General features: G+C 38.9%; 70 non-coding genes across 70 annotated transcripts; all 70 read left to right on the forward strand.

Moving 5' to 3' along the window:
• The first annotated feature begins 99 nt into the window (after positions 1–99).
• Positions 100–172, forward strand: Trnav-uac (transfer RNA valine (anticodon UAC)). The gene has a single exon. It is a non-coding gene; the product is annotated as a tRNA-Val (tRNA).
• A 126-nt stretch (positions 173–298) lies between these two features.
• Positions 299–371, forward strand: Trnav-uac (transfer RNA valine (anticodon UAC)). Its single transcript has one exon. It is a non-coding gene; the product is annotated as a tRNA-Val (tRNA).
• Positions 372–698: 327 nt separating this feature from the next.
• Trnav-uac (transfer RNA valine (anticodon UAC)) lies at positions 699–771 on the forward strand. The gene has a single exon. It is a non-coding gene; the product is annotated as a tRNA-Val (tRNA).
• A 126-nt stretch (positions 772–897) lies between these two features.
• Trnav-uac (transfer RNA valine (anticodon UAC)) lies at positions 898–970 on the forward strand. Its single transcript has one exon. It is a non-coding gene; the product is annotated as a tRNA-Val (tRNA).
• A 126-nt stretch (positions 971–1,096) lies between these two features.
• Trnav-uac (transfer RNA valine (anticodon UAC)) lies at positions 1,097–1,169 on the forward strand. The gene has a single exon. It is a non-coding gene; the product is annotated as a tRNA-Val (tRNA).
• Positions 1,170–1,295: 126 nt separating this feature from the next.
• Trnav-uac (transfer RNA valine (anticodon UAC)) lies at positions 1,296–1,368 on the forward strand. Its single transcript has one exon. It is a non-coding gene; the product is annotated as a tRNA-Val (tRNA).
• Positions 1,369–1,694: 326 nt separating this feature from the next.
• Trnav-uac (transfer RNA valine (anticodon UAC)) lies at positions 1,695–1,767 on the forward strand. Its single transcript has one exon. It is a non-coding gene; the product is annotated as a tRNA-Val (tRNA).
• A 126-nt stretch (positions 1,768–1,893) lies between these two features.
• On the forward strand, positions 1,894–1,966 carry Trnav-uac (transfer RNA valine (anticodon UAC)). The gene has a single exon. It is a non-coding gene; the product is annotated as a tRNA-Val (tRNA).
• Positions 1,967–2,092: 126 nt separating this feature from the next.
• On the forward strand, positions 2,093–2,165 carry Trnav-uac (transfer RNA valine (anticodon UAC)). The gene has a single exon. It is a non-coding gene; the product is annotated as a tRNA-Val (tRNA).
• Positions 2,166–2,295: 130 nt separating this feature from the next.
• Positions 2,296–2,368, forward strand: Trnav-uac (transfer RNA valine (anticodon UAC)). The gene has a single exon. It is a non-coding gene; the product is annotated as a tRNA-Val (tRNA).
• A 327-nt stretch (positions 2,369–2,695) lies between these two features.
• Trnav-uac (transfer RNA valine (anticodon UAC)) lies at positions 2,696–2,768 on the forward strand. Its single transcript has one exon. It is a non-coding gene; the product is annotated as a tRNA-Val (tRNA).
• A 126-nt stretch (positions 2,769–2,894) lies between these two features.
• Positions 2,895–2,967, forward strand: Trnav-uac (transfer RNA valine (anticodon UAC)). Its single transcript has one exon. It is a non-coding gene; the product is annotated as a tRNA-Val (tRNA).
• A 126-nt stretch (positions 2,968–3,093) lies between these two features.
• Positions 3,094–3,166, forward strand: Trnav-uac (transfer RNA valine (anticodon UAC)). The gene has a single exon. It is a non-coding gene; the product is annotated as a tRNA-Val (tRNA).
• Positions 3,167–3,292: 126 nt separating this feature from the next.
• Trnav-uac (transfer RNA valine (anticodon UAC)) lies at positions 3,293–3,365 on the forward strand. Its single transcript has one exon. It is a non-coding gene; the product is annotated as a tRNA-Val (tRNA).
• Positions 3,366–3,692: 327 nt separating this feature from the next.
• Positions 3,693–3,765, forward strand: Trnav-uac (transfer RNA valine (anticodon UAC)). Its single transcript has one exon. It is a non-coding gene; the product is annotated as a tRNA-Val (tRNA).
• Positions 3,766–3,891: 126 nt separating this feature from the next.
• On the forward strand, positions 3,892–3,964 carry Trnav-uac (transfer RNA valine (anticodon UAC)). The gene has a single exon. It is a non-coding gene; the product is annotated as a tRNA-Val (tRNA).
• Positions 3,965–4,090: 126 nt separating this feature from the next.
• On the forward strand, positions 4,091–4,163 carry Trnav-uac (transfer RNA valine (anticodon UAC)). The gene has a single exon. It is a non-coding gene; the product is annotated as a tRNA-Val (tRNA).
• A 126-nt stretch (positions 4,164–4,289) lies between these two features.
• Trnav-uac (transfer RNA valine (anticodon UAC)) lies at positions 4,290–4,362 on the forward strand. The gene has a single exon. It is a non-coding gene; the product is annotated as a tRNA-Val (tRNA).
• Positions 4,363–4,488: 126 nt separating this feature from the next.
• Trnav-uac (transfer RNA valine (anticodon UAC)) lies at positions 4,489–4,561 on the forward strand. The gene has a single exon. It is a non-coding gene; the product is annotated as a tRNA-Val (tRNA).
• A 326-nt stretch (positions 4,562–4,887) lies between these two features.
• Trnav-uac (transfer RNA valine (anticodon UAC)) lies at positions 4,888–4,960 on the forward strand. The gene has a single exon. It is a non-coding gene; the product is annotated as a tRNA-Val (tRNA).
• Positions 4,961–5,086: 126 nt separating this feature from the next.
• Positions 5,087–5,159, forward strand: Trnav-uac (transfer RNA valine (anticodon UAC)). The gene has a single exon. It is a non-coding gene; the product is annotated as a tRNA-Val (tRNA).
• Positions 5,160–5,285: 126 nt separating this feature from the next.
• On the forward strand, positions 5,286–5,358 carry Trnav-uac (transfer RNA valine (anticodon UAC)). The gene has a single exon. It is a non-coding gene; the product is annotated as a tRNA-Val (tRNA).
• Positions 5,359–5,484: 126 nt separating this feature from the next.
• Positions 5,485–5,557, forward strand: Trnav-uac (transfer RNA valine (anticodon UAC)). The gene has a single exon. It is a non-coding gene; the product is annotated as a tRNA-Val (tRNA).
• Positions 5,558–5,883: 326 nt separating this feature from the next.
• Positions 5,884–5,956, forward strand: Trnav-uac (transfer RNA valine (anticodon UAC)). Its single transcript has one exon. It is a non-coding gene; the product is annotated as a tRNA-Val (tRNA).
• A 126-nt stretch (positions 5,957–6,082) lies between these two features.
• Positions 6,083–6,155, forward strand: Trnav-uac (transfer RNA valine (anticodon UAC)). Its single transcript has one exon. It is a non-coding gene; the product is annotated as a tRNA-Val (tRNA).
• A 126-nt stretch (positions 6,156–6,281) lies between these two features.
• Trnav-uac (transfer RNA valine (anticodon UAC)) lies at positions 6,282–6,354 on the forward strand. The gene has a single exon. It is a non-coding gene; the product is annotated as a tRNA-Val (tRNA).
• A 126-nt stretch (positions 6,355–6,480) lies between these two features.
• Trnav-uac (transfer RNA valine (anticodon UAC)) lies at positions 6,481–6,553 on the forward strand. Its single transcript has one exon. It is a non-coding gene; the product is annotated as a tRNA-Val (tRNA).
• A 326-nt stretch (positions 6,554–6,879) lies between these two features.
• Positions 6,880–6,952, forward strand: Trnav-uac (transfer RNA valine (anticodon UAC)). The gene has a single exon. It is a non-coding gene; the product is annotated as a tRNA-Val (tRNA).
• A 126-nt stretch (positions 6,953–7,078) lies between these two features.
• On the forward strand, positions 7,079–7,151 carry Trnav-uac (transfer RNA valine (anticodon UAC)). Its single transcript has one exon. It is a non-coding gene; the product is annotated as a tRNA-Val (tRNA).
• Positions 7,152–7,277: 126 nt separating this feature from the next.
• On the forward strand, positions 7,278–7,350 carry Trnav-uac (transfer RNA valine (anticodon UAC)). Its single transcript has one exon. It is a non-coding gene; the product is annotated as a tRNA-Val (tRNA).
• Positions 7,351–7,677: 327 nt separating this feature from the next.
• Positions 7,678–7,750, forward strand: Trnav-uac (transfer RNA valine (anticodon UAC)). Its single transcript has one exon. It is a non-coding gene; the product is annotated as a tRNA-Val (tRNA).
• Positions 7,751–8,074: 324 nt separating this feature from the next.
• Positions 8,075–8,147, forward strand: Trnav-uac (transfer RNA valine (anticodon UAC)). Its single transcript has one exon. It is a non-coding gene; the product is annotated as a tRNA-Val (tRNA).
• Positions 8,148–8,473: 326 nt separating this feature from the next.
• Trnav-uac (transfer RNA valine (anticodon UAC)) lies at positions 8,474–8,546 on the forward strand. The gene has a single exon. It is a non-coding gene; the product is annotated as a tRNA-Val (tRNA).
• Positions 8,547–8,672: 126 nt separating this feature from the next.
• Trnav-uac (transfer RNA valine (anticodon UAC)) lies at positions 8,673–8,745 on the forward strand. Its single transcript has one exon. It is a non-coding gene; the product is annotated as a tRNA-Val (tRNA).
• Positions 8,746–8,871: 126 nt separating this feature from the next.
• Trnav-uac (transfer RNA valine (anticodon UAC)) lies at positions 8,872–8,944 on the forward strand. The gene has a single exon. It is a non-coding gene; the product is annotated as a tRNA-Val (tRNA).
• A 126-nt stretch (positions 8,945–9,070) lies between these two features.
• On the forward strand, positions 9,071–9,143 carry Trnav-uac (transfer RNA valine (anticodon UAC)). The gene has a single exon. It is a non-coding gene; the product is annotated as a tRNA-Val (tRNA).
• A 328-nt stretch (positions 9,144–9,471) lies between these two features.
• Trnav-uac (transfer RNA valine (anticodon UAC)) lies at positions 9,472–9,544 on the forward strand. Its single transcript has one exon. It is a non-coding gene; the product is annotated as a tRNA-Val (tRNA).
• Positions 9,545–9,670: 126 nt separating this feature from the next.
• On the forward strand, positions 9,671–9,743 carry Trnav-uac (transfer RNA valine (anticodon UAC)). Its single transcript has one exon. It is a non-coding gene; the product is annotated as a tRNA-Val (tRNA).
• A 126-nt stretch (positions 9,744–9,869) lies between these two features.
• On the forward strand, positions 9,870–9,941 carry Trnav-aac (transfer RNA valine (anticodon AAC)). Its single transcript has one exon. It is a non-coding gene; the product is annotated as a tRNA-Val (tRNA).
• Positions 9,942–10,456: 515 nt separating this feature from the next.
• Trnav-aac (transfer RNA valine (anticodon AAC)) lies at positions 10,457–10,529 on the forward strand. Its single transcript has one exon. It is a non-coding gene; the product is annotated as a tRNA-Val (tRNA).
• Positions 10,530–11,079: 550 nt separating this feature from the next.
• On the forward strand, positions 11,080–11,152 carry Trnav-uac (transfer RNA valine (anticodon UAC)). Its single transcript has one exon. It is a non-coding gene; the product is annotated as a tRNA-Val (tRNA).
• A 723-nt stretch (positions 11,153–11,875) lies between these two features.
• Positions 11,876–11,947, forward strand: Trnav-aac (transfer RNA valine (anticodon AAC)). Its single transcript has one exon. It is a non-coding gene; the product is annotated as a tRNA-Val (tRNA).
• Positions 11,948–12,670: 723 nt separating this feature from the next.
• On the forward strand, positions 12,671–12,743 carry Trnav-cac (transfer RNA valine (anticodon CAC)). Its single transcript has one exon. It is a non-coding gene; the product is annotated as a tRNA-Val (tRNA).
• A 1,317-nt stretch (positions 12,744–14,060) lies between these two features.
• Trnav-cac (transfer RNA valine (anticodon CAC)) lies at positions 14,061–14,133 on the forward strand. The gene has a single exon. It is a non-coding gene; the product is annotated as a tRNA-Val (tRNA).
• Positions 14,134–14,260: 127 nt separating this feature from the next.
• Trnav-uac (transfer RNA valine (anticodon UAC)) lies at positions 14,261–14,334 on the forward strand. The gene has a single exon. It is a non-coding gene; the product is annotated as a tRNA-Val (tRNA).
• Positions 14,335–14,457: 123 nt separating this feature from the next.
• Positions 14,458–14,530, forward strand: Trnav-cac (transfer RNA valine (anticodon CAC)). The gene has a single exon. It is a non-coding gene; the product is annotated as a tRNA-Val (tRNA).
• Positions 14,531–14,657: 127 nt separating this feature from the next.
• On the forward strand, positions 14,658–14,730 carry Trnav-aac (transfer RNA valine (anticodon AAC)). The gene has a single exon. It is a non-coding gene; the product is annotated as a tRNA-Val (tRNA).
• Positions 14,731–15,053: 323 nt separating this feature from the next.
• Positions 15,054–15,126, forward strand: Trnav-cac (transfer RNA valine (anticodon CAC)). The gene has a single exon. It is a non-coding gene; the product is annotated as a tRNA-Val (tRNA).
• A 127-nt stretch (positions 15,127–15,253) lies between these two features.
• Positions 15,254–15,326, forward strand: Trnav-aac (transfer RNA valine (anticodon AAC)). The gene has a single exon. It is a non-coding gene; the product is annotated as a tRNA-Val (tRNA).
• Positions 15,327–15,452: 126 nt separating this feature from the next.
• Positions 15,453–15,525, forward strand: Trnav-aac (transfer RNA valine (anticodon AAC)). The gene has a single exon. It is a non-coding gene; the product is annotated as a tRNA-Val (tRNA).
• A 126-nt stretch (positions 15,526–15,651) lies between these two features.
• On the forward strand, positions 15,652–15,724 carry Trnav-uac (transfer RNA valine (anticodon UAC)). The gene has a single exon. It is a non-coding gene; the product is annotated as a tRNA-Val (tRNA).
• Positions 15,725–15,851: 127 nt separating this feature from the next.
• Trnav-aac (transfer RNA valine (anticodon AAC)) lies at positions 15,852–15,924 on the forward strand. Its single transcript has one exon. It is a non-coding gene; the product is annotated as a tRNA-Val (tRNA).
• A 126-nt stretch (positions 15,925–16,050) lies between these two features.
• Positions 16,051–16,123, forward strand: Trnav-aac (transfer RNA valine (anticodon AAC)). The gene has a single exon. It is a non-coding gene; the product is annotated as a tRNA-Val (tRNA).
• A 126-nt stretch (positions 16,124–16,249) lies between these two features.
• Positions 16,250–16,322, forward strand: Trnav-uac (transfer RNA valine (anticodon UAC)). The gene has a single exon. It is a non-coding gene; the product is annotated as a tRNA-Val (tRNA).
• A 127-nt stretch (positions 16,323–16,449) lies between these two features.
• On the forward strand, positions 16,450–16,521 carry Trnav-uac (transfer RNA valine (anticodon UAC)). Its single transcript has one exon. It is a non-coding gene; the product is annotated as a tRNA-Val (tRNA).
• Positions 16,522–16,844: 323 nt separating this feature from the next.
• On the forward strand, positions 16,845–16,917 carry Trnav-cac (transfer RNA valine (anticodon CAC)). The gene has a single exon. It is a non-coding gene; the product is annotated as a tRNA-Val (tRNA).
• A 720-nt stretch (positions 16,918–17,637) lies between these two features.
• Positions 17,638–17,710, forward strand: Trnav-cac (transfer RNA valine (anticodon CAC)). The gene has a single exon. It is a non-coding gene; the product is annotated as a tRNA-Val (tRNA).
• Positions 17,711–17,837: 127 nt separating this feature from the next.
• Trnav-aac (transfer RNA valine (anticodon AAC)) lies at positions 17,838–17,910 on the forward strand. Its single transcript has one exon. It is a non-coding gene; the product is annotated as a tRNA-Val (tRNA).
• Positions 17,911–18,036: 126 nt separating this feature from the next.
• On the forward strand, positions 18,037–18,108 carry Trnav-cac (transfer RNA valine (anticodon CAC)). Its single transcript has one exon. It is a non-coding gene; the product is annotated as a tRNA-Val (tRNA).
• Positions 18,109–18,235: 127 nt separating this feature from the next.
• On the forward strand, positions 18,236–18,308 carry Trnav-uac (transfer RNA valine (anticodon UAC)). Its single transcript has one exon. It is a non-coding gene; the product is annotated as a tRNA-Val (tRNA).
• A 324-nt stretch (positions 18,309–18,632) lies between these two features.
• On the forward strand, positions 18,633–18,705 carry Trnav-aac (transfer RNA valine (anticodon AAC)). Its single transcript has one exon. It is a non-coding gene; the product is annotated as a tRNA-Val (tRNA).
• Positions 18,706–18,831: 126 nt separating this feature from the next.
• Positions 18,832–18,904, forward strand: Trnav-aac (transfer RNA valine (anticodon AAC)). The gene has a single exon. It is a non-coding gene; the product is annotated as a tRNA-Val (tRNA).
• Positions 18,905–19,030: 126 nt separating this feature from the next.
• Trnae-cuc (transfer RNA glutamic acid (anticodon CUC)) lies at positions 19,031–19,103 on the forward strand. The gene has a single exon. It is a non-coding gene; the product is annotated as a tRNA-Glu (tRNA).
• Positions 19,104–19,228: 125 nt separating this feature from the next.
• Trnav-cac (transfer RNA valine (anticodon CAC)) lies at positions 19,229–19,301 on the forward strand. The gene has a single exon. It is a non-coding gene; the product is annotated as a tRNA-Val (tRNA).
• A 125-nt stretch (positions 19,302–19,426) lies between these two features.
• Positions 19,427–19,499, forward strand: Trnav-cac (transfer RNA valine (anticodon CAC)). The gene has a single exon. It is a non-coding gene; the product is annotated as a tRNA-Val (tRNA).
• Positions 19,500–19,626: 127 nt separating this feature from the next.
• On the forward strand, positions 19,627–19,699 carry Trnav-aac (transfer RNA valine (anticodon AAC)). The gene has a single exon. It is a non-coding gene; the product is annotated as a tRNA-Val (tRNA).
• Positions 19,700–19,826: 127 nt separating this feature from the next.
• Positions 19,827–19,898, forward strand: Trnav-uac (transfer RNA valine (anticodon UAC)). Its single transcript has one exon. It is a non-coding gene; the product is annotated as a tRNA-Val (tRNA).
• Positions 19,899–20,818: 920 nt separating this feature from the next.
• On the forward strand, positions 20,819–20,891 carry Trnav-aac (transfer RNA valine (anticodon AAC)). The gene has a single exon. It is a non-coding gene; the product is annotated as a tRNA-Val (tRNA).
• A 126-nt stretch (positions 20,892–21,017) lies between these two features.
• Trnav-uac (transfer RNA valine (anticodon UAC)) lies at positions 21,018–21,089 on the forward strand. The gene has a single exon. It is a non-coding gene; the product is annotated as a tRNA-Val (tRNA).
• A 1,117-nt stretch (positions 21,090–22,206) lies between these two features.
• Trnav-aac (transfer RNA valine (anticodon AAC)) lies at positions 22,207–22,279 on the forward strand. Its single transcript has one exon. It is a non-coding gene; the product is annotated as a tRNA-Val (tRNA).
• Positions 22,280–22,773: the final 494 nt, after the last annotated feature.

Here is a 22,773-nt window from a genome sequence, read left to right on the forward strand (position 1 = left end):
GCTGTCTTAATATAATTTATTATCTAAAGAATCTGTTTTTGCTTGATGGCTTATTTGTTTCAAATATCCAATGACCAATAGTTTAAATACACTTGGACCGTTTCCGTAGTGTAGTGGTTATCACGTTCGCTTTACACGCGAAAGGTCCCCGGTTCGAGCCCGGGCGGAAACATGTATTTCTTCATTCAAGTGTTTTCCTGCTGTCTTAATATAATTTATTATCTAAAGAATCTGTTTTTGCTTGATGGCTTATTTGTTTCAACTATCCAATGACCAACAGTTTAAATATAAATGAACCGTTTCTGTAGTGTAGTGGTTATCACGTTCGCTTTACACGCGAAAGATCCCCGGTTCGAGGCCGGGAGGAAACATATTTTTTTTCATTTAAATGGTTTCTTGTTGTCGTAATATTAGTTACGAACTAAATTGCTTCCTTTCGCTTTATGGCTTATGTGTTTTCAATTGCACAATGATCAATAGTTTAATGATACTATAACCGTTTCTGTAGTGTAGTGGTTATCACGTTCGCTTAACACGCGAAAGGTCCCCGATTCGAGCCCAGGTGGAAACATGTTTTTTTTCATTCGAGTGGTTTTCCGATGTCTTGATATCATTAACAACCTGAATTGTTTCTTTTAGCGTTATGGCTTATTTGTCTTTAATTTTCAAAAACATAACTCTTGTGGAACATAATAACTGTTTACGTAGTGCAGTGGTTTTCACGTTCGCTTTACACGCGAAAGGTCCCCGGTTCGAGCCCGGGCGGAAACATGAATATTTTCATTTAGTGGTTTTCCGATGTCTTAATATTATTTGCAACCTAAATTGTTGCTTTTCGCTTTATGGCCTATGTCTTTTCAATTGTGCAATGATCAATAGTTTAACAACACATGAACCGTTTCCGTAGTGTAGTGGTTATCACGTTCGCTTTACACGCGAAAGGTCCCCGGTTCGAGCCCGGGCGGAAACATGTTTTTCTTCATTCAAGTGTTTTCCTGCTGTCTTAATATAATTTATTATCTAAAGAATCTGTTTTTGCTTGATGGCTTATTTGTTTCAAATATCCAATGACCAATAGTTTAAATACACTTGAACCGTTTCCGTAGTGTAGTGGTTATCACGTTCGCTTTACACGCGAAAGGTACCCGGTTCGAGCCCGGGCGGAAACATGTATTTCTTCATTCAAGTGTTTTCCTGCTGTCTTAATATAATTTATTATCTAAAGAATCTGTTTTTGCTTGATGGCTTATTTGTTTCAACTATCCAATGACCAACAGTTTAAATATAAATGAACCGTTTCTGTAGTGTAGTGGTTATCACGTTCGCTTTACACGCGAAAGATCCCCGGTTCGAGGCCGGGAGGAAACATGTTTTTTTTCATTTAAATGGTTTCTTGTTGTCGTAATATTAGTTACGAACTAAATTGCTTCCTTTCGCTTTATGGCTTATGTGTTTTCAATTGCACAATGATCAATAGTTTAATGATACTATAACCGTTTCTGTAGTGTAGTGGTTATCACGTTCGCCTAACACGCGAAAGGTCCCCGATTCGAGCCCAGGTGGAAACATGTTTTTTTCATTCGAGTGGTTTTCCGATGTCTTAATATCATTAACAACCTGAATTGTTTCTTTTAGCGTTATGGCTTATTTGTCTTTAATTTTTAAAAACATAACTCTTGTGGAACATAATAACTGTTTACGTAGTGCAGTGGTTTTCACGTTCGCTTTACACGCGAAAGGTCCCCGGTTCGAGCCCGGGCGGAAACATGAATATTTTCATTTATTGGTTTTCCGATGTCTTAATATTATTTGCAACCTAAATTGTTGCTTTTCGCTTTATGGCCTATGTCTTTTCAATTGTGCAATGATCAATAGTTTAACAACACATGAACCGTTTCCGTAGTGTAGTGGTTATCACGTTCGCTTTACACGCGAAAGGTCCCCGGTTCGAGCCCGGGCGGAAACATGTTTTTCTTCATTCAAGTGTTTTCCTGTTGTCTTAATATAATTTATTATCTAAAGAATCTGTTTTTGCTTGATGGCTTATTTGTTTCAAATATCCAATGACCAATAGTTTAAATACACTTGGACCGTTTCCGTAGTGTAGTGGTTATCACGTTCGCTTTACACGCGAAAGGTCCCCGGTTCGAGCCCGGGCGGAAACATGTATTTTTTTCTTCATTCAAGTGTTTTCCTGCTGTCTTAATATAATTTATTATCTAAAGAATCTGTTTTTGCTTGATGGCTTATTTGTTTCAACTATCCAATGACCAACAGTTTAAATATAAATGAACCGTTTCTGTAGTGTAGTGGTTATCACGTTCGCTTTACACGCGAAAGATCCCCGGTTCGAGGCCGGGAGGAAACATATTTTTTTTCATTTAAATGGTTTCTTGTTGTCGTAATATTAGTTACGAACTAAATTGCTTCCTTTCGCTTTATGGCTTATGTGTTTTCAATTGCACAATGATCAATAGTTTAATGATACTATAACCGTTTCTGTAGTGTAGTGGTTATCACGTTCGCCTAACACGCGAAAGGTCCCCGATTCGAGCCCAGGTGGAAACATGTTTTTTTTCATTCGAGTGGTTTTCCGATGTCTTGATATCATTAACAACCTGAATTGTTTCTTTTAGCGTTATGGCTTATTTGTCTTTAATTTTCAAAAACATAACTCTTGTGGAACATAATAACTGTTTACGTAGTGCAGTGGTTTTCACGTTCGCTTTACACGCGAAAGGTCCCCGGTTCGAGCCCGGGCGGAAACATGAATATTTTCATTTAGTGGTTTTCCGATGTCTTAATATTATTTGCAACCTAAATTGTTGCTTTTCGCTTTATGGCTTATGTCTTTTCAATTGTGCAATGATCAATAGTTTAACAACACATGAACCGTTTCCGTAGTGTAGTGGTTATCACGTTCGCTTTACACGCGAAAGGTCCCCGGTTCGAGCCCGGGCGGAAACATGTTTTTCTTCATTCAAGTGTTTTCCTGCTGTCTTAATATAATTTATTATCTAAAGAATCTGTTTTTGCTTGATGGCTTATTTGTTTCAAATATCCAATGACCAATAGTTTAAATACACTTGAACCGTTTCCGTAGTGTAGTGGTTATCACGTTCGCTTTACACGCGAAAGGTCCCCGGTTCGAGCCCGGGCGGAAACATGTATTTCTTCATTCAAGTGTTTTCCTGCTGTCTTAATATAATTTGTTATCTAAAGAATCTGTTTTTGCTTGATGGCTTATTTGTTTCAACTATCCAATGACCAACAGTTTAAATATAAATGAACCGTTTCTGTAGTGTAGTGGTTATCACGTTCGCTTTACACGCGAAAGATCCCCGGTTCGAGGCCGGGAGGAAACATGTTTTTTTTCATTTAAATGGTTTCTTGTTGTCGTAATATTAGTTACGAACTAAATTGCTTCCTTTCGCTTTATGGCTTCTGTGTTTTCAATTGCACAATGATCAATAGTTTAATGATACTATAACCGTTTCTGTAGTGTAGTGGTTATCACGTTCGCCTAACACGCGAAAGGTCCCCGATTCGAGCCCAGGTGGAAACATGTTTTTTTTCATTCGAGTGGTTTTCCGATTTCTTAATATCATTAACAACCTGAATTGTTTCTTTTAGCGTTATGGCTTATTTGTCTTTAATTTTCAAAAACATAACTCTTGTGGAACATAATAACTGTTTACGTAGTGCAGTGGTTTTCACGTTCGCTTTACACGCGAAAGGTCCCCGGTTCGAGCCCGGGCGGAAACATGAATATTTTCATTTAGTGGTTTTCCGATGTCTTAATATTATTTGCAACCTAAATTGTTGCTTTTCGCTTTATGGCCTATGTCTTTTCAATTGTGTAATGATCAATAGTTTAACAACACATGAACCGTTTCCGTAGTGTAGTGGTTATCACGTTCGCTTTACACGCGAAAGGTCCGCGGTTCGAGCCCGGGCGGAAACATGTTTTTCTTCATTCAAGTGTTTTCCTGCTGTCTTAATATAATTTATTATCTAAAGAATCTGTTTTTGCTTGATGGCTTATTTGTTTCAAATATCCAATGACCAATAGTTTAAATACACTTGAACCGTTTCCGTAGTGTAGTGGTTATCACGTTCGCTTTACACGCGAAAGGTCCCCGGTTCGAGCCCGGGCGGAAACATGTTTTTCTTCATTCAAGTGTTTTCCTGCTGTCTTAATATAATTTATTATCTAAAGAATCTGTTTTTGCTTGATGGCTTATTTGTTTCAAATATCCAATGACCAATAGTTTAAATACACTTGAACCGTTTCCGTAGTGTAGTGGTTATCACGTTCGCTTTACACGCGAAAGGTCCCCGGTTCGAGCCCGGGCGGAAACATGTTTTTCTTCATTCAAGTGTTATCCTGCTGTCTTAATATAATTTGTTATCTAAAGAATCTGTTTTTGCTTGATGGCTTATTTGTTTCAACTATCCAATGACCAACAGTTTAAATATAAATGAACCGTTTCTGTAGTGTAGTGGTTATCACGTTCGCTTTACACGCGAAAGATCCCCGGTTCGAGGCCGGGAGGAAACATGTTTTTTTTCATTTAAATGGTTTCTTGTTGTCGTAATATTAGTTACGAACTAAATTGCTTCCTTTCGCTTTATGGCTTATGTGTTTTCAATTGCACAATGAACAATAGTTTAATGATACTATAACCGTTTCTGTAGTGTAGTGGTTATCACGTTCGCCTAACACGCGAAAGGTCCCCGATTCGAGCCCAGGTGGAAACATGTTTTTTTCATTCGAGTGGTTTTCCGATGTCTTAATATCATTAACAACCTGAATTGTTTCTTTTAGCGTTATGGCTTATTTGTCTTTAATTTTCAAAAACATAACTCTTGTGGAACATAATAACTGTTTACGTAGTGCAGTGGTTTTCACGTTCGCTTTACACGCGAAAGGTCCCCGGTTCGAGCCCGGGCGGAAACATGAATATTTTCATTTAGTGGTTTTCCGATGTCTTAATATTATTTGCAACCTAAATTGTTGCTTTTCGCTTTATGGCCTATGTCTTTTCAATTGTGCAATGATCAATAGTTTAACAACACATGAACCGTTTCCGTAGTGTAGTGGTTATCACGTTCGCTTTACACGCGAAAGGTCCACGGTTCGAGCCCGGGCGGAAACATGTTTTTCTTCATTCAAGTGTTTTCCTGCTGTCTTAATATAATTTATTATCTAAAGAATCTGTTTTTGCTTGATGGCTTATTTGTTTCAAATATCCAATGACCAATAGTTTAAATACACTTGAACCGTTTCCGTAGTGTAGTGGTTATCACGTTCGCTTTACACGCGAAAGGTCCCCGGTTCGAGCCCGGGCGGAAACATGTTTTTCTTCATTCAAGTGTTTTCCTGCTGTCTTAATATAATTTATTATCTAAAGAATCTGTTTTTGCTTGATGGCTTATTTGTTTCAACTATCCAATGACCAACAGTTTAAATATAAATGAACCGTTTCTGTAGTGTAGTGGTTATCACGTTCGCTTTACACGCGAAAGATCCCCGGTTCGAGGCCGGGAGGAAACATGTTTTTTTTCATTTAAATGGTTTCTTGTTGTCGTAATATTAGTTACGAACTAAATTGCTTCCTTTCGCTTTATGGCTTATGTGTTTTCAATTGCACAATGATCAATAGTTTAATGATACTATAACCGTTTCTGTAGTGTAGTGGTTATCACGTTCGCCTAACACGCGAAAGGTCCCCGATTCGAGCCCAGGTGGAAACATGTTTTTTTCATTCGAGTGGTTTTCCGATGTCTTAATATCATTAACAACCTGAATTGTTTCTTTTAGCGTTATGGCTTATTTGTCTTTAATTTTCAAAAACATAACTCTTGTGGAACATAACAACTGTTTACGTAGTGCAGTGGTTTTCACGTTCGCTTTACACGCGAAAGGTCCCCGGTTCGAGCCCGGGCGGAAACATGAATATTTTCATTTAGTGGTTTTCCGATGTCTTAATATTATTTGCAACCTAAATTGTTGCTTTTCGCTTTATGGCCTATGTCTTTTCAATTGTGCAATGATCAATAGTTTAACAACACATGAACCGTTTCCGTAGTGTAGTGGTTATCACGTTCGCTTTACACGCGAAAGGTCCCCGGTTCGAGCCCGGGCGGAAACATGTTTTTCTTCATTCAAGTGTTTTCCTGCTGTCTTAATATAATTTATTATCTAAAGAATCTGTTTTTGCTTGATGGCTTATTTGTTTCAAATATCCAATGACCAATAGTTGAAATACACTTGAACCGTTTCCGTAGTGTAGTGGTTATCACGTTCGCTTTACACGCGAAAGGTCCCCGGTTCGAGCCCGGGCGGAAACATGTTTTTCTTCATTCAAGTGTTTTCCTGCTGTCTTAATATAATTTATTATCTAAAGAATCTGTTTTTGCTTGATGGCTTATTTGTTTCAACTATCCAATGACCAACAGTTTAAATATAAATGAACCGTTTCTGTAGTGTAGTGGTTATCACGTTCGCTTTACACGCGAAAGATCCCCGGTTCGAGGCCGGGAGGAAACATGTTTTTTTTCATTTAAATGGTTTCTTGTTGTCGTAATATTAGTTACGAACTAAATTGCTTCCTTTCGCTTTATGGCTTATGTGTTTTCAATTGCACAATGATCAATAGTTTAATGATACTATAACCGTTTCTGTAGTGTAGTGGTTATCACGTTCGCCTAACACGCGAAAGGTCCCCGATTCGAGCCCAGGTGGAAACATGTTTTTATCATTCGAGTGGTTTTCCGATGTCTTAATATCATTAACAACCTGAATTGTTTCTTTTAGCGTTATGGCTTATTTGTCTTTAATTTTCAAAAACATAACTCTTGTGGAACATAATAACTGTTTACGTAGTGCAGTGGTTTTCACGTTCGCTTTACACGCGAAAGGTCCCCGGTTCGAGCCCGGGCGGAAACATGAATATTTTCATTTAGTGGTTTTCCGATGTCTTAATATTATTTGCAACCTAAATTGTTGCTTTTCGCTTTATGGCCTATGTCTTTTCAATTGTGCAATGATCAATAGTTTAACAACACATGAACCGTTTCCGTAGTGTAGTGGTTATCACGTTCGCTTTACACGCGAAAGGTCCCCGGTTCGAGCCCGGGCGGAAACATGTTTTTCTTCATTCAAGTGTTTTCCTGCTGTCTTAATATAATTTATTATCTAAAGAATCTGTTTTTGCTTGATGGCTTATTTGTTTCAACTATCCAATGACCAACAGTTTAAATATAAATGAACCGTTTCTGTAGTGTAGTGGTTATCACGTTCGCTTTACACGCGAAAGATCCCCGGTTCGAGGCCGGGAGGAAACATGTTTTTTTTTCATTTAAATGGTTTCTTGTTGTCGTAATATTAGTTACGAACTAAATTGCTTCCTTTCGCTTTATGGCTTATGTGTTTTCAATTGCACAATGATCAATAGTTTAATGATACTATAACCGTTTCTGTAGTGTAGTGGTTATCACGTTCGCCTAACACGCGAAAGGTCCCCCATTCGAGCCCAGGTGGAAACATGTTTTTTTCATTCGAGTGGTTTTCCGATGTCTTAATATCATTAACAACCTGAATTGTTTCTTTTAGCGTTATGGCTTATTTGTCTTTAATTTTCAAAAACATAACTCTTGTGGAACATAATAACTGTTTACGTAGTGCAGTGGTTTTCACGTTCGCTTTACACGCGAAAGGTCCCCGGTTCGAGCCCGGGCGGAAACATGAATATTTTCATTTAGTGGTTTTCCGATGTCTTAATATTATTTGCAACCTAAATTGTCGCTTTTCGCTTTATGGCCTATGTCTTTTCAATTGTGCAATGATCAATAGTTTAACAACACATGAACCGTTTCTGAGTGTAGTGGTTATCACGTTCGCTTTACACGCGACAGGTCCCCGGTTCGAGCCCGGGCGGAAACATGTTTTTCTTCATTCAAGTGTTTTCCTGCTGTCTTAATATAATTTATTATCTAAAGAATCTGTTTTTGCTTGATGGCTTATTTGTTTCAACTATCCAATGACCAACAGTTTAAATATAAATGAACCGTTTCTGTAGTGTAGTGGTTATCACGTTCGCTTTACACGCGAAAGATCCCCGGTTCGAGGCCGGGAGGAAACATGTTTTTTTTCATTTAAATGGTTTCTTGTTGTCGTAATATTAGTTACGAACTAAATTGCTTCCTTTCGCTTTATGGCTTATGTGTTTTCAATTGCACAATGATCAATAGTTTAATGATACTATAACCGTTTCTGTAGTGTAGTGGTTATCACGTTCGCCTAACACGCGAAAGGTCCCCGATTCGAGCCCAGGTGGAAACATGTTTTTTTCATTCGAGTGGTTTTCCGATGTCTTAATATCATTAACAACCTGAATTGTTTCTTTTAGCGTTATGGCTTATTTGTCTTTAATTTTCAAAAACATAACTCTTGTGGAACATAATAACTGTTTACGTAGTGCAGTGGTTTTCACGTTCGCTTTACACGCGAAAGGTCCCCGGTTCGAGCCCGGGCGGAAACATGAATATTTTCATTTAGTGGTTTTCCGATGTCTTATTATTATTTGCAACCTAAATTGTTGCTTTTCGCTTTATGGCCTATGTCTTTTCAATTGTGCAATGATCAATAGTTTAACAACACATGAACCGTTTCCGTAGTGTAGTGGTTATCACGTTCGCTTTACACGCGAAAGGTCCCCGGTTCGAGCCCGGGCGGAAACATGTTTTTCTTCATTCAAGTGTTTTCCTGCTGTCTTAATATAATTTATTATCTAAAGAATCTGTTTTTGCTTGATGGCTTATTTGTTTCAAATATCCAATGACCAATAGTTTAAATACACTTGAACCGTTTCCGTAGTGTAGTGGTTATCACGTTCGCTTTACACGCGAAAGGTCCCCGGTTCGAGCCCGGGCGGAAACATGTTTTTCTTCATTCAAGTGTTTTCCTGCTGTCTTAATATAATTTATTATCTCAAGAATCTGTTTTTGCTTGATGGCTTATTTGTTTCAACTATCCAATGACCAACAGTTTAAATATAAATGAACCGTTTCTGTAGTGTAGTGGTTATCACGTTCGCTTTACACGCGAAAGATCCCCGGTTCGAGGCCGGGAGGAAACATGTTTTTTTTTTCATTTAAATGGTTTCTTGTTGTCGTAATATTAGTTACGAACTAAATTGCTTCCTTTCGGTTTATGGCTTATGTGTTTTCAATTGCACAATGATCAATAGTTTAATGATACTATAACCGTTTCTGTAGTGTAGTGGTTATCACGTTCGCCTAACACGCGAAAGGTCCCCGATTCGAGCCCAGGTGGAAACATGTTTTTTTCATTCGAGTGGTTTTCCGATGTCTTAATATCATTAACAACCTGAATTGTTTCTTTTAGCGTTATGGCTTATTTGTCTTTAATTTTCAAAAACATAACTCTTGTGGAACATAATAACTGTTTACGTAGTGCAGTGGTTTTCACGTTCGCTTTACACGCGAAAGGTCCCCGGTTCGAGCCCGGGCGGAAACATGAATATTTTCATTTAGTGGTTTTCCGATGTCTTAATATTATTTGCAACCTAAATTGTTGCTTTTCGCTTTATGGCCTATGTCTTTTCAATTGTGCAATGATCAATAGTTTAACAACACATGAACCGTTTCCGTAGTGTAGTGGTTATCACGTTCGCTTTACACGCGAAAGGTCCCCGGTTCTAGCCCGGGCGGAAACATGGATGTTTTCATTTGAGTGGTTTCTCGATGTCTTAATACTATTTCGAGATAAATTGTTCCAATTCGCTTTATGGCCTATGTGTTTTCAATTGTTCATTGGTCAATAGTTTAATAGTACTATAACCGTTTCGTAGTGTAGTGGTTATCACGTTCGCCTAACACGCGAAAGGTCCCCGGTTCGAGCCCGGGCGGAAACATTTTTTTTTCATTTAAGTGGTTTCTTGCTGTCTTTATATTAGTTACAAACTAAATTGTTTTCGCTTTATGGCTTATTTTTTTCAGCTATCCAATGACCAATAGTTTAATAACAGAAAAACCGTTTCGTAGTGTAGTGGTTATCACGTTCGCCTAACTCGCGATAGGTCCCCGGTCCGAGCGAGCATGGAAACCTTTTTTTTATTCGTGGTGTTCTATGCTGTCTTCATAATATTAACGACCTTAAATATTTCTTTTCCGTTAGGGATTATTTGAGTTTAAGTTGTAACACACCAACTGTTTATTGTTTTATCAACCGTTTCCGTATTATAGTGTTTATCACATTCGCCTCACACGCGAAAGGTCCCCGGTTCGATCCCGGGCTGAAACATGGATGATTTCATTTGAGTGGTTTCTCGATGTCTTAATACTATTTCCAGATAAATTGTTCCAATTCGCTTTATGGCCTATGTGTTTTCAATTGTTCAATGGTCAATAGTTAAATAATACTATAACCGTTTCCGTAGTGTAGTGCTTATCACGTTCGCCTAACACGCGAAAGGTCCCCGGTTCGAGCCAGGGCGGAAACATGATTTTTTTCATTTGAGTGGTTTCCCGATGTTTTAATATCATTCACAACCTAAATTGTTTATTTTCGCTTCATGGCTTATTTGTTTTAATTTGCAAAAATATAACTGTTTTATAATAAAATAACCGTTTCCGTAGTGTAGTGGTTATCACGATCGCTTCACACGCGAAAGGTCCCCGGTTCGAGCAAGGGCGGAAACATATTTTTCTTCATTTATGTGGTTTGTTGCTGTCTCAATATTAGTTCCGCACTAAATTGTTTCTTTTCGTTTTATGGATAATTTTTTTCAGCTATCCAATGACCAATAGTTTACTTACAGGTCAACCGTTTCTTAGAGTAGTGCTTATCACGTTCGCCTAACAGGCGAAAGGTCCCCTGTTCGAGCCCGTGCTGAAACATGTTTTTCTTCATTCAAGTGTTTTTCTGCTGTCATTCGTTTAAGTGGTTTCTTGTTGTCTTAATATTGTTTACAACCTAAATTGCTTCTTTTAGCGTTATGGCTTATTTGTCTTTAATTTGGAAAACACTAACTGTTGTATAACATAACAAACGTTTCCGTAGTGCAGTGGTTATCACGTTCGCTTTACACGCGATAGGTCCCCGGTTCGGGCCCGGGTGGAAACATGTTTTTTTCATTCGAGTTGTTTTAGGCTGTCTTAATTATATTAATGACCTTAAATATTAATTTTCGCGTTAGGGATTGTTTGAGAGTAAATTGTAACACACCAACTGTTTATTATTTTATCAACCGTTTCCGTAATGCAGTGGTTATTACGTTCGCCTCACACGCGATAGGTCCCCGGTTCGAGCCCGGGCGGAAACATGAATGTTTTCATTTTAGTGGTTTCCCGATGTCTTAATATTATTTGCAACCTAAATTGCTTCTTTTCGCTTTATGGCCTATGTGTTTTCAATTGTACAATGATCAATAGTTTAATGATACAAAACAGTTTCCGTAGTGTAGTGGTTATCAAGTTCGCCTAACACGCGAAAAGTCCCCCGTTCGAGACGGGTGAAAACATATTCTTTTCATTTAAGTGTTTTCCCGATGTCTTAGTATTATTTGCAACCTAAATTGCTTCTTTTCGCTTTATGGCCTATGGGTTTACAATTGTGCAATGATCAATAGTTTAATAACAGAAAAACCGTTTCCTAGTGTATAGTGCTTATCACGTTCGCCTAACACGCGATAGGTCCCCGGTTCGAGCCCGGGTGGAAACATGTTTTTTTCATTCGAGTGGTTTTCTGCTGTCTTAATATTATTTACATCCTAAATTGCTTCTTTTCGCTTTATGGCCTATGTGTTTTCAATTGTACAATGATCAATAGTTCAATAATACGATAACCGTTTCCGTAGTGTAGTGGTTATCACGTTCGCCTAACACGCGAAAGGTCCCCGGTTCGAGCCTGGCGGAAACATGTTTTTCTTCATTCAAGTGTTTTCCCGCTGTCTTAATATTATTTTCAACCTGACTTGTTTCTTTTCGCTTTATGGCTCATTTGTTTCAACTATCCAATGATCAATAGTTTAACAACACATGAACCGTTTCCGTATTGTAGTGGCTATCACGATCGATTTACACGCGAAAGGTCCCGGTTTACCCAGGGCGGAAACATGTTTTTCTTCATTCAAGTGTTTTCCCGCTGTCTTAATATTATTTACAACCTGAATTGTTTCTTTTCGCATTATGGCTCATTTGTTTCAACTATCCAATGACGAATAGTTTAACACCACATGAACCGTTTCCGTAGTGTAGTGGTTATCACGTTCGCCTAACACGCGAAAGGTCCCCGGTTCGAGCAAAGGCGGAAACATGTTTTTATTCATTTAAGTGGTTTCTTGCTGTCTTAATATCATTTACAAGCTAAATTGTTTATTTTAGCGTTATGGCTTATTTGTTTTAAATTTGCAAAAACATAACTGTTTTATAACATAATAACCGTTTCCGTAGTATAGTGGTTATCACGATCGCTTTACACGCGAAAGGTCCCCGTTTCGACCCTGGGCGGAAACATGTTTTTCTTCATTTATGTGGTTTCTTGCTGTCTTAATATCATTTACAAGCTAAATTGTTTCCCTTAGCGTTATGGCTTATATGTTTTAAATTTACAAAAACATAACTGTTTTATAACATAATAACCGTTTTCGTAGTGTAGTGGTTATCACGTTCGCCTCACACGCGAAAGGCCCCCGGTTCGAGCCTGGGCGGAAACATGAATGTTTTCATTTTAGTGGTTTCCCGATGTCTTAATATTATTTACAAGCTTAATTGCTTCTTTTCGCTTTATGGCTATGTGTTTTCAATTGTACAATGATCAATAGTTTAATAATACGTTAACCAATTCCGTAGTGTAGTGGTTATCACGTTCGCCAAACACGCGAAAGGTCCCCGGTTCGAGCCCGGGCGGAAACATGTTTTTCTTCATTTATGTGGTTTCTTGCTGTCTTAATATCATTTACAAGCTAAATTGTTTATTTTCGTTCAATGGCTTATTTTTTTCAGCTATCCAATGACCAATAGTTTAATTACAGGTCAACCGTTTCTTAGTGTAGTGCTTATCACGTTCGCCTAACACGCCATAGGTCCCCGGTCCGAGCGCGGGTGGAAACCTGTTTTTTTATTCGTTTAGTCCTATGCTGTCTTCATAATATTAATGACCTTAAATATTTCTTTTCCCGTTAGGGATTATTTGAGTTTAAGTTGTAACACACCAACTGTTTATTATTCTATCAACCGTTTCCGTAGTGTTGGGTTTATCACGTTCACCTTACACGCGAAAGGTCCCCGGTTCGAGCCCGGGCGAAAACATATTCTTTTCATTTAAGTGTTTTCTTGCTGTCTTAATATTATTTACAATCTAAATTGCTTCTTTTCGCTTTATGGCCTATGTGCTTTCAATTGTACAATGATCAATAGTTTAATAATACGTTAATCGTTTCCGTAATGTAGTGGTTATCACGTTCGCCAAACACGCGAAAGGTCCCCGGTTCGAGACCAGGCGGAAACTTGTTTTTCGTCATTCAAGTGTTTTCCCGCTGTCTTAATATTATTTACAACCTGACTTGTTTCTTTTCGCATTATGGCTCATTTGTTTCAACTATCAAATGACGAATAGTTTAACAGCGCATGAACCGTTTCCGTAGTGTAGTGGTTATAAACGTTCGCCTAACACGCGAAAGGTCCCCGGTTTGACCCAGGGCGGAAACATGTTTTTATTCATTTAAGTGGTTTCTTGCTGTCTTAATATCATTTACAAGCTAAATTGTTTATTTTCGTTCAATGGCTTATTTTTTTCAGCTATCCAATGACCAATAGTTTAATTACAGGTCCACCGTTTCTCAGTGCAGGGCTTATCACGTTCGCCTAACACGCGATAGGTCCCCGGTCCGAGCGCGGGTGGAAACCTGTTTTTTTATTCGTATGGTTTTATGCTGTCTTCATAGTATTAATGACCTTAAATATTTCTTTTCCAGTTAGGGATTATTTGAGTTTAAGTTGTAACACATCAACTGTTTATGATTTTATCAACCGTTTTCGTAGTGTAGTGCTTATCACGTTCGCCTCACACGCGAAAGGTCCCCGGTTCGAGCCCGGGCGGAAACATGAATGTTTTCATTTTAGTGGTTTCCCGATGTCTTAATATTATTTGCAACCTAAATTGTTTCTTTTCGCTTTATGGCCTATGGGTTTACAATTGTGCAATGATCAATAGTTTAACAACATACGCACCGTTTCCGTAGTGTAGTGGTTAACACGTTCGCTTTACACGCGAAAGGTCCCCGGTTCGAGCCCGGGTGGAACATGTTTTTTTCATTCGAGTGGTTTTCTGCTGTCTTAATTATATTAATGACCTTAAATAGTAATTTCGCGTTAGGGGTTATTTGAGTGTAAATTATAACACACCAACTGTTTATTATTTTATCAACCGTTTCCGTAGTGTAGTGGTTATCACGTTCGCCTCACACGCGAAAGGTCCCCGGTTCGAGCCCGGGCGGAAACATGAATGTTTTCATTTTAGTGGTTTCCCGATGTCTTAATATTATTTGCAACCTAAATTGTTTCTTTTCGCTTTATGGCCTATGTGTTTTCAATTATGCAATGATCAATAGTTTAACAACACATGAACCGTTTCCGTAGTGTAGTGGTTATCACGTTCGCCAAACACGCGAAAGGTCCCCGGTTCGAGCCCGGGCGGAAACATGTTTTTCTTCATTTATGTGGTTTCTTGCTGTCTTAATATCATTTACAAGCTAAATTGTTTATTTTCGTTCAATGGCTTATTTTTTTCAGCTATCCAATGACCAATAGTTTAATTACAGGTCAACCGTTTCTTAGTGGAGTGCTTATCACGTTCGCCTAACACGCGAAAGGTCCCCGGTCCGAGCGCGGGTGAAAACCTGTTTTTTTATTCGTATGGTCCTATGCTGTCTTCATAATATTAATGACCTTAAATATTTCTTATCCCGTTAGGGATTATTTGAGTTTAAGTTGTAACACACCAACTGTTTATTATTTTATCAACCTTTTCCGTAGTGTAGTGGTTATTACGTTCGCCTCACACGCGAAAGGTCCCCGGTTCGAGCCCGGGCGGAAACATGAATGTTTTCATTTTAGTGGTTTCCCGATGTCTTAATATTATTTGCAACCTAAATTGTTTCTTTTCGTCTTATGGCCTATGGGTTTACAATTGTGCAATGATCAATAGTTTAACAACACATGAACCGTTTCCGTAGTGTAGTGGTTATCACGTTCGCCTAACACGCGAAAGGTCCCCGGTTCGAGCCCGGGCGGAAACATGTTTTTCTTCACTCAAGTGTTTTCCCGCTGTCTTAATATTATTTACAACCTGAATTGTTTCTTTTCGCATTATGGCTCATTTGTTTCAACTTTCCAATGACGAATAGTTTAACAGCACATTATCCGTTTCCGTAGTGTAGTGGTTATCACGTTCGCCTAACACGCGAAAGGACCCCGGTTTGAGCCCGGGCGGAATCATGTTTTTCTTCATTCAAGTGTTTTCCCGCTGTCTTAATATTATTTACAACCTGACTTGTTTCTTTTCGCATTATGGCTCATTTGTTTCAACTATCCAATGATCAATAGTTTAATAACACATGAACCGTTTCCGTAGTATAGTGGTTATCACGTTCGCTTTACACGCGAAAGGTCGCCGGTTCGAGCCCGGGCGGAAACATGAATGTTTTCATTTTAGTGGTTTCCCGATGTTTTAATATTATTTGCAACCTAAATTGTTTCTTTTCGCTTGATGGCCTATGGGTTTACTATTGTGCAATGATCAATAGTTTAACAACACATGAACCGTTTCCGTAGTGTAGTGGTTATCACGTTCGCCTAACACGCGAAAGGTCCCCGGTTCGAGCCCGGGCGGAAACATGTTTTTCTTCACTCAGGTGTTTTCCCGCTGTCTTAATATTATTTACAACCTGAATTGTTTCTTTTCGCATTATGGCTCATTTGTTTCAACTTTCCAATGACGAATAGTTTAACAGCACATGAACCGTTTCCGTAGTGTAGTGGTTATCACGTTCGCCTAACACGCGAAAGGACCCCGGTTTGAGCCCGGGCGGAATCATGTTTTTCTTCATTCAAGTGTTTTCCCGCTGTCTTAATATTATTTACAACCTGACTTGTTTCTTTTCGCATTATGGCTCATTTGTTTCAACTATCCAATGATCAATAGTTTAATAACACATGAACCGTTTCCGTAGTATAGTGGTTATCACGTTCGCTTTACACGCGAAAGGTCGCCGGTTCGAGCCCGGGCGGAAACATGAATGTTTTCATTTTAGTGGTTTCCCGATGTTTTAATATTATTTGCAACCTAAATTGTTTCTTTTCGCTTGATGGCCTATGGGTTTACTATTGTGCAATGATCAATAGTTTAACAACACATGAACCGTTTCCGTAGTGTAGTGGTTATCACGTTCGCTTTACACGCGAAAGTCCCCGGTTCGAGCCCGGGCGGAAACATGCTTTTCTTCATTTAAGTGGTTTCTTGCTGTCTGTATATTAGTTACAAACTAAATTGTTGATTTTCGCTTTATGGCTTATTTTTTTCAGCTATCCAATGACCAATAATTTAATAACAGAAAAACCGTTTCGTAGTGTAGTGCTTATCACGTTCGCCTAACACACGAAAGGTCCCTGGTTCGACCCAGGGCGGAAACGAGTTTTTTTCATTCGAGTGGTTTTCTGCTGTCTTAATTATATTAATGACCTTAAATAGTAATTTCGCGTTAGGGATTGTTTGAGTGTAAATAATAACACACCAACTGTTTATTATTTTATCAACCGTTGCCGTAGTGTAGTTGTTATCACCTTCGCCTCACACGCGAAAGGTCCCCGGTTCGAGCCCGGGCGGAAACATGCTTTTCTTCATTTAAGTGGTTTCTTGCTGTCTTTATATTAGTTACAAACTAAATTGTTGATTTTCGCTTTATGGCTTATTTTTTTCAGCTATCCAATGACCAATAATTTAATAACAGAAAAACCGTTTCGTAGTGTAGTGCTTATCACGTTCGCCTAACACACGAAAGGTCCCTGGTTCGAGCCCGGGCGGAAACATGTTTTTCTTCATTCAAGTGTTTTCCCGCTGTCTTAATATTATTTAAAACCTGAATTGTTTCTTTTCGCATCATGGCTCATTTGTTTCAACTTTCCAATGACGAATAGTTTAACAGCACATGAACCGTTTCCGTATTTTAGTGGTTATCACGTTCGCCTAACACGCGAAAGGTCCCCGGTTCGAGCCCGGGCGAAAACATGTTTTTCTTCATTCAAGTGTTTTCCCGCTGTCTTAATGTTATTTTCAACCTGACTTGTTTCTTTTCGCATTATGGCTCATTTGTTTCAACTATCCAATGATCAATAGTTTAACAACATACGCACCGTTTTCGTAGTGTATTGGTTATCACGATCGCTTTACACGCGAAAGGTCCCGGGTTTGAGCCCTGGTGGAACAGGTTTTTTTCATTCGAGTGGTTTTCTGCTGTCTCAATTATATTAATGACCTTAAATAGTAATTTCGCGTTAGGGATTATTTGAGTGTAAATTATAACACACCAACTGTTTATTATTTTATCAACCGTTTCCGTAGTGTAGTTGTTATCACGTTCGCCTCACACGCGAAAGGTCCCCGGTTCGAGCCCGGGCGGAAACATGAATGTTTTCATTTGAGTGGTTTCCCGATGTCTTAATATAATTTGCAACCTAAATTGTTTCTTTTCGCTTTATGGCCTATAGTTTTACAATTGTGCAATGATCAATAGTTTAACAACACATGAACCGTTTCCGTAGTGTAGTGCTTATCACGTTCGCCTAACACGCGATAGGTCCCTGGTTCGAGCCCGGGCGGAAACATGTTTTTCTTCATTCAAGTGGTTTATGGCTGTCTTTATATTAGTTACAAACTAAATTGTTGATTTTCGCTTTATGGCTTATTTTTTTCAGCTATCCAATGACCAATAGTTTAATAACAGATAAACCGTTTCGTAGTGTAGTGCTTATCACGTTCGCCTCACACGCGAAAGGTCCCCGGTTCGAGCCCGGGCGGAAACATGAGTGTTTTCATTTTAGTGGTTTCCCGATGTCTTAATATTATTTGCAACCTAAATTGTTTCTTTTCGCTTTATGGCCTATGGGTTTACAATTGTGCAATGATCAATAGTTTAACAACATACGCACCAGTTCCGTAGTGTAGTGGTTATCACGTTCGCTTTACACGCGAAAGGTCCCCGGTTCGAGCCCGGGTGGAACATGTTTTTTTCATTCGAGTGGTTTTCTGTTGTCTCAATTATATTAATGACCTTAAATAGTAATTTCGCGTTAGGGATGATTTGAGTGTAAATTATAACACACCAACTGTTTATTATTTTATCAACCGTTTCCGTAGTGTAGGGTTTTTCACGTTCGCTTTACACGCGAAAGGTCCCCGGTTCGAGCCCGGGGGAAAACATGAATGTTTTCATTTGAGTGGTTTCCCGATGTCTTAATATTATTTGCTACCTAAATTGTTTCTTTTCGCTTTATGGCCTATGGGTTTACAATTGTGCAATGATCAATAGTTTAACAACACTTCAACCGTTTCCGTAGTGTAGTGGTTATCACGTTCGCCTAACACGCGAAAGGTCCCCGGTTCGAACCCGGGCGGAAACATGTTTTTCTTCACTCAAGTGTTTTCCCGCTCCCTTAATATTATTTACAACCTGAATTGTTTCTTTTCGCATTATGGCTCATTATTTTCAACTTTCCAATGACGAATAGTTTAACTGCACATGAACCGTTTCCGTAGTGTAGTGGTTATCACGTTCGCCTAACATGCGAAAGGTCCCCGGTTCGAGCCCGGGCGGAAACATGTTTTTCTTCATTCAAGTGTTTTCCCGCTGTCTTAATATTATTTACAACCTGACTTGTTTCTTTTCGCATTATGGTTCATTTGTTTCAACTATCCAATGATGAATAGTTTAACAACACATCAACCGTTTCCGTAGTGTAGTGGTTATCAGGTTCGCCTCTCACGCGAAAGGTCCCCGGTTCGAGCCCGGGTGGAAACATGTTTTTTTCATTCGAGTGGTTTTCTGTTGTCCTAATTATATTAATGACCTTAAATAGTAATTTCGCGTTAGGGATTATTTGATTGTAAATTATAACACACCAACTGTTTATTATTTTATCAACCGTTTCCGTAGTGTAGTGGTTATCACGTTCGCCTCACACGCGAAAGGTCCCCGGTTCGAGCCCGAGTGGAAACATGTTTTTTTCATTCGAGTGGTTTTCTGCTGTAATAATTATATTAATGACTTTAAATAGTAATTTCGCGTTAGGGATTATTTGAGTTTAAATTATAACACTCCAACTGTTTATTATTTTATCAATCGTTTCCGTAGTGTAGTGGTTATCACGTTCGCCTCACACGCGAAAGGTCCCCGGTTCGAGCCCGGGCGGAAACATGAATGTTTTCATTTTAGTGGTTTCCCGATGTCTTAATATTATTTGCAACCTAAATTGTTTCTTTTCGCTTCATGGCCTATGGGTTTACAATTGTGCAATGATCAATAGTTCAACAACACATGAACCGTTTCCGTAGTGTAGTGGTTATCACGTTCGCCTAACACGCGAAAGGTCCCCGGTTCGAGCCCGGGCGGAAACATGAATGTTTTCATTTAAGTGGTTTCCCGATGTCTTAATATTATTTGCAACCTAAATTGTTTCTTTTCGCTTGATGGCCTATCGGTTTACAATTGTGCAATGATCAATAGTTTAACAACTTATGCACCGTTTCCGTAGTGTAGTGGTTATCACGTGCGCTTTACACTCGAAAGTCCCCGGTTCGAGCCCGGGCGGAAACATGTTTTTCTTCATTTAAGTGGTTTCTTGCTGTCTTTATATTATTTACAAACTAAATTGTTGATTTTCGCTTTATGGCTTATTTTTTTCAGCTATCCAATGACCAATAGTTTAATAACAGGAAAACCGTTTCGTAGTGTAGTGCTTATCACGTTCGCCTAACACGCGATAGGTCCCCGTTTCGGGCCCGGGCCGAAACATGTTTTTCTTCATTCAAGTGTTTTCCCGCTGTCTTAATGTTATTTACAACCTGACTTGTTTCTTTTCGCATTATGGCTCATTTGTTTCAACTATCCAATGATCAATAGTTTAACAACACATGAACCGTTTCCGTAGTATAGTGGTTATCACGATCGCTTTACACGCGAAAGGTCCCCGGTTTGACCCAGGGCGGAAACATGTTTTTCTTCATTTATGTGGTTTCTTGCTGTCTTAATATCATTTACAAGCTAAATTGTTTATTTTCGTTCAATGGCTTATTTTTTTCAGCTATCCAATGACCAATAGTTTAATTACAGGTCAACCGTTGCTTAGTGTAGTGGTTATCACGTTCGACTAACACGCGATAGGTCCCCGGTCCGAGCGCGGGTGGAAACCTGTTGTTTTATTCGTATGGTCCTATGCTGTCTTCATAATATTAATGACCTTAAATATTTCTTTTCCCGTTAGGGATTATTTGAGTTTAAGTTCTAACACACCAACTGTTTATTATTTTATCAACCGTTTCCGTAGTGTTGGGTTTATCACGTTCGCTTTACACGCGAAAGGTCCCCGGTTCGAGCCCGGGGGAAAACATGAATGTTTTCATTATAGTGGTTTCCCGATGTCTTAATATTATTTGCAACATAAATTGTTTCTTTTCGCTTTATGGCCTATGGGTTTACAATTGTGCAATGATCAATAGTTTAACAACACATGAACCGTTTCCGTAGTGTAGTGGTTATCACGTTTGCCTAACACGCGAAAGGTCCCCGGTTCGAGCCCGCGCGGAAACATGTTTTTCTTCACTCAAGTGTTTTCCCGCTGTCTTAATATTATTTACAACCTGAATTGTTTCTTTTCGCAATATGACTCATTTGTTTCAACTATCCAATAATCAATAGTTTGACAACTTATGCACCGTTTCCGTAGTGTAGTGGTTATCACGTGCGCTTTACACTCGAAAGTCCCCGGTTCGAGCCCGGGCGGAAACACGTTTTTCTTCATTTAAGTGGTTTCTTGCTGTCTTTATATTATTTACAAACTAAATTGTTGATTTTCGCTTTATGGCTTATTTTTTTCAGCTATCCAATGACCAATAGTTTAATAACAGAAAAACCGTTTCGTAGTGTAGTGCTTATCACGTTCGCCTAACACGCGATAGGTCCCCGTTTCGGGCCCGGGCCGAAACATGTTTTTCTTCATTCAAGTGTTTTCCCGCTGTCTTAATGTTATTTACAACCTGACTTGTTTCTTTTCGCATTATGGCTCATTTGTTTCAACTATCCAATGATCAATAGTTTGACAACACATGAACCGTTTCCGTAGTATAGTGGTTATCACGATCGCTTTACACGCGAAAGGTCCCCGGTTTGACCCAGGGCGGAAACATGTTTTTCTTCATTTATGTGGTTTCTTGCTGTCTTAATATCATTTACAAGCTAAATTGTTTATTTTCGTTCAATGGCTTATTTTTTTCAGCTATCCAATGACCAATAGTTTAATTACAGGTCAACCGTTGCTTAGTGTAGTGGTTATCACGTTCGACTAACACGCGATAGGTCCCCGGTCCGAGCGCGGGTGGAAACCTGTTGTTTTATTCGTATGGTCCTATGCTGTCTTCATAATATTAATGACCTTAAATATTTCTTTTCCCGTTAGGGATTATTTGAGTTTAAGTTCTAACACACCAACTGTTTATTATTTTATCAACCGTTTCCGTAGTGTTGGGTTTATCACGTTCGCTTTACACGCGAAAGGTCCCCGGTTCGAGCCCGGGGGAAAACAAGAATGTTTTCATTATAGTGTTTTCCCGCTGTCTTAATATTATTTACAACCTAAATTGTTTCTTTTCGCATTATGGCTCATTTATTTCAACTATCCAATGATCAATAGTTTAACAACACATGAACCGTTTCCGTAGTGTATTGGTTATCACCTTCGCCTAACACGCGAAAGGTCCTCGGTTCGATCCCGGCGGAAACATGTTTTTCTTCACTCAAGTGTTTTCCCGCTGTCTTAATATTATTTAAAACCTGAATTGTTTCTTTTCGCATTATGGCTCATTTGTTTCAACTTTCCAATGACGAATAGTTTAACAGCACATGAACCGTTTGCGTAGTGTAGTGGTTATCACGTTCGCCTAACACGCGAAAGGTCCCCGGTTCGAGCCCGGGCGAAAACATGTTTTTCTACATTCAAGTGTTTTCCCGCTGTCTTAATGTTATTTACAACCTGACTTGTTTCTTTTCGCATTATGGCTCATTTGTTTCAACTATCCAATGATCAATAGTTTAACAACACATGAACCGTTTCCGTAGTGCAGTGGTTTTTACGTTCGCCTAACACGCGATAGGTCCCCGGTCCGAGCGCGGGTGGAAACCTGTTTTTTTATTCGTATGGTCCTATGCTGTCTTCATAATATTAATGACCTTAAATATTTCTTTTCCCGTTAGGGATTATTTGAGTTTAAGTTGTAACACACCAACTGTTTATTATTTTATCAACCGTTTCCGTAGTGTAGGTTTTATCACATTCGCTTTACACGCGAAAGGTCCCCGGTTCGAGCCTGGCGGAAAACATGAATGTTTTCATTTGAGTGGTTTCCCGATGTCTTAATATTATTTGCAACCTAAGTTTTTTCTTTTCGCTTTATGGCCTATGTGTTTTCAATTGTAC

Source organism: Ascidiella aspersa, chromosome 3, assembly GCF_963924565.1.
Source record: "Ascidiella aspersa chromosome 3, kaAscAspe10.2, whole genome shotgun sequence".
NCBI lineage: Eukaryota > Metazoa > Chordata > Ascidiacea > Phlebobranchia > Ascidiidae > Ascidiella > Ascidiella aspersa.